Here is a 4395-nt window from a genome sequence, read left to right on the forward strand (position 1 = left end):
GGATGCAGACATGCACCACCCACACAACTTTTACATGGATACTGGAGTCCAAAATCAGGCATTCATGCTTGCTGTCACAAAGTACCATGGCCAAGCTTTTGGTCGGATATCTGACTCCTATTCCACTTTGTATGTAAGCATGTCAGTCAATCGAGGAGTGTCTACAAGCAAGTGACAGAAGGAGGCTCAGCCCTGACTTATCTAAGCCTCTTCAGGCTAAAGATAAAAAGATAAGACTAAGGTATTTTACTATCAGCCTGTATACCATCGTTCCAGGTCCCAAAAAGGCACCTGAGAATTCCCAGTCTCTGTCCCAAACCTGAGTCACCTTGGATTCCAGGAATTCGAAGCCTCACAAATGACCCCACCATGAGATTGCCCTTAAGTGGGAGCCATGTCCCTATGTTGGGAACTGAGGAACAACCATCTCATGGGAACTGGCTCACCCTCTCAAGTGATAAGGGCTTCTCCAGAGTCACCTTGCAGAATGAAGACTGGGGTAGACCACAGATTGATGGAGACTGCTGAATTATGCATGTGCCCCATGCTCTCTCCTCTACCTAAGCCTACTGCTCCTGTAGCAGGTCCCAAAGCGCTGTGTGCTTCATCCAATCTTCCCAGCATTGCCACACCTGGTCAAAATGCCCCCCCCCCCGCTTTCCCATCATTACTTTCTCACTGATTTCTGGGAATATGGATGGATCTGATTTGTTGGGACTCCTAGAGTCCAGCTGCTAGACAGTCTAGACGTTAGTAAGTGAGCTGATGCATACTGTACTTCTTACAAGGTGGTGTGACTGTTGCTTTAACTTTGACTTTGATAACTAGATCCAGCTGCACTGCTCACTCAGCTGATGTTGACAGATTGTTTTTATGGTGAAGGGTCTGCCTCTGGGTTTTAGCCTCTGACCTGCACTCATACAATGCAGGTTTGCCATCCCTCGCCTCCTTCTACCTCTGTCCCTCTGTCCACCATCCATCACCAGACATTCTTTGAGCTCACATCTCTGCTGTAGGTGCTCAATCATTGCTCAATGGGTATCGTTTCTCAAGTGCCTTTACTGTTATTGTAGTATCATCTTGGTTAGGAGAAATCAAGCATGTTTAACCTGCCATCTTTCCCTGAATAATTATTTACTCCCTAGGTAGGTTCTATTCCTGTGGTCCATGTTTGAAGTCCTAGCTCTTTTATGTGTTTTTCCTGAAGTAGTAGGTCCTTGATGTTTTCATAAGATGAGGCAAGGTGGTCCTAGCCGGGGTGACTTGCTTTAGTTGAGAGCCCTTCAGAGATTGTCTACAAATGCAAACCCCCCCCCCTAGATACAGTCTTTCTGAGCTTGCTATTAGCAGCAGAAAGGATTTTAGGCAAAGGTTCAGGAAGGATGTTACAAGGAGTGATGGAAAGGAACCATTTGTGAGGAAGATAGCATCACTGCCAAGCCCTGAAGTCCTTGTGAGCATCCTTTTACTGTAACCATTATCAGATCATTCCTCTGTGCCATTGCAGGAGGTCAGCATGAATACCGGCTCCAGAATGAGGGTGGGTTCTTCCTTTAGAATGTAGAACTAATTCCATCCTAAATATGAGTCATTCACTAGCTCCTAATTCACTGTCACCATCGCATTTACAGTAGGAACATGCTGCATAAAACGTTGTGGGATTAGTGAGCGTCTAGGCATCTTAAAATTTGACTGGCAATTGACTCTAATTTCAACAGACGAAGACCCACCCTTCATCCTGCTCTCCAGGAAGAGCAGTAATTGGTAAGCATATCCCTAATTAAGGGATGTGATTGTAGTCATCCAGGTCTATGGCCATACCGCCCTGAATGTGCTGGATCTCGTCTGATAATAGCTGTNCATGCTTTTTTTTAAAGCCATATTATAAAAATTAAAACACTGTGGACAATTTTCAGTATTAGGTGTGTTTAGAGCTCCTCTAAGAGTCTCAGGTAGGCAGAAGCACTCGACCCCTCCCCGAAGCTGGCAACTGGCACCTGATTTTCTTGGAATTCTTAAAGAGCACGAAAGTTGCCTTGCAGTCTGCTACATGACAGAACCCATGATCAGAAAATGGAGCAGTATCCAGCCCCAGGGTATCCATCAGATACCANCTGTGCATCCTGAAGGATAGATAGGATGGGGACTTGGAAGGGGGGTGGGGTTAGAAGAGTGTAGGTACTGTCACTCCCTGGAGTCCCTGGGGGAAAGAGGGCAGTTACCTCCTGTCCCCTCCTCTCTCACCAAATCAACACGCCAGCCATCGACACCCTTTATCCATGTTGTCTCTTCCGACATCACGCTATATTAACAACCGCTGCCCTTTCACAGCGTCTTTTCAGTCACGTGTGTATTAATCACCACAAAGGAAACGAGAAAGGCTGAGTGAGAGGCAGCCNAGATCAGCATACATGTAGTCAAGGTGGGATTTAAAATGGGAAATTGGNTACACAGACGTCAGAGAACCAGAGAAGCTCAGACTAATGGCAACAGAGAGTCACACCCAGGCTGTGTGACAGGAATAATCAGAGGGGGGACTACAGGAGTCACTGACAGCAGTCAGACTGGGTAGATTTTTCTGGCTGGAGCCATCCTGTGGTGGCTATACTCAGTAACACCATTCAAGGGCCACAAGCTTAGCAAGGCACCTGGCCTTTCCCTCCCTCCTGTCCTACAATGGTTTTCTCTTGGGCTGTGTCCAAGCTAGAGCCTCTCTGACCTGCATTAAGCCCGGGAAACCTGTCTACAGAGGTCAGTACCTGCCACCTAGAGCCACGAGGAGAAGCATGAAGAGCGGCTCTGAAAGCAACTAGGCTATGACCTGTGCACTGCATTGTGCTCATTATGGGCAGCCCATAGTTAACNCTATAGTAACATACTCTGCAACTTATAAATACACGTACGCTCTGCAGCTCTCTGCTTTCAGTCCAATGAGCCATAACCCATTGCCAATATGGCTGTCAATTACATGATANTTAAAAATTTAGCAGCCAGGAAGTTTATTGACCATCCTTCTTTGAACAGAAAATTATTTCCATCTTCTGGTTTTATTTTCAGTCATAACACTAGGAGCATCTGGTTCCAAACACACAGCTACCAATCCTGCAAATGCATAAATGCCACACCACCCACACACATCCAGCTTCATCTGTGTGGCCTTGAAACCAAGGCCATCTAAGCCTAATGACATTTTTGGGTAATTTTCACAAGAAGACACTAGAATAACATTTTGAAACCTGGGCTTTTACAAGTGGCAAAGGACTGCTCTCTCTCTCTCTTTCTCTCTCTGCTAAAGGAGAAGAGCTATGCTATTTTCTTTCACTCTTTCCACTGGGCAGGAGGTAGAATAAAGCATTAGTCACAGACAGCTCCTGCTTAGGCTCTGAAACCTGTAAGGCATCTGGAGAATGCTGGAGTCTGGCTTTCTTGAACTGAGAACATCAAAGGAAATGAGAAAGACTGANAGGTAGCTGATCCTCTGTCAGCCTGCATCATCTTCCAAGTCTGAGGGTTCTGCAGGCAGAAAGCCAGGCTGCATGCCACAAACCTGTGGCTACCGATTCACTTCTAACTTTTCTGAGTCCAAAGGTCTCCTTTTGATCAAGAAGGCTTTAAATAATAAGAAAATGGAACCCTGACACTATTAGGTGGTTCTGGCAATTGCATCCAGCCTTTTGCTGCTAGCAGGTTACAACTTGAAACAACAAAAAGAAACCACATACTCAACCTAAATAATGGTAACAAAATTGAGTAGGAGGGAGAAAAGGAAACTATGTGATAAAGGGAGCGGGAGTAACAAGGACACACCCTCCCCACCCCACCCCCACCTTGACCCTAGCCAGTGATCCATCCTTACTCCAATGGTATCAGGCTCCGTTTTCANGGATAGGCATAGAGAAAAATCTCCCAATAGCAGGCTGTGGTGCTAATACCCAGGGCTGTACAAACCGCCATTGCTCAGAACAATTAAAGCAGTCTCTAAGATGGCCTTGACAGGCAAGTATTTTGAAGGGCCCTGTCGATTTCGGCCATGCAGCAGTTTCATGAAGCTCTAGTGAGCCCTGAGCGCAGTGTAGCAAGGGAGACAACAGGAGTTCCTGGAGAGGGATGGCTCCCCCATATAGAAATCTCAGCAGTGTTCAGAAACCAGCAGAGGGGAGATTTAGACTTGGAGGGTGGGGCTGAGAGGACTCTCTGTAGTACTTACACACAAGCATTTACCTGGGCATATTTTAAAAAAATTTCTCTTGTGTGTATAATTAGGGGAGGAATTGCCGGTCACGTGGGAAGTTTATCATTCTCAAGACCTGCTGCACTCTTTTCCCAACTGGCTGCACTGTTTTAAAACCCCATGTGAGGAGTATGAGCCTTCCTGCTTCCTCATCCTCATCCATG

At 46.3% G+C, this 4395-nt stretch overlaps 1 long non-coding RNA gene across 1 annotated transcript in view; it reads left to right on the top strand.

Annotated features, from left to right (window-relative positions):
- LOC110302588 overlaps window positions 1-4395 on the top strand; it is an 8677-nt gene extending 4282 nt beyond the window's left edge. Inside the window, exons 4-5 of the long non-coding RNA XR_002378815.1 lie at window positions 1632-1764; window positions 3339-4395. This is a non-coding gene — a long non-coding RNA (uncharacterized LOC110302588). The remainder of the gene's footprint in view (window positions 1-1631; window positions 1765-3338) is intronic.

Source organism: Mus caroli, chromosome 9, assembly GCF_900094665.2.
Source record: "Mus caroli chromosome 9, CAROLI_EIJ_v1.1, whole genome shotgun sequence".
NCBI classification, from domain to species: Eukaryota; Metazoa; Chordata; class Mammalia; order Rodentia; family Muridae; genus Mus; species Mus caroli.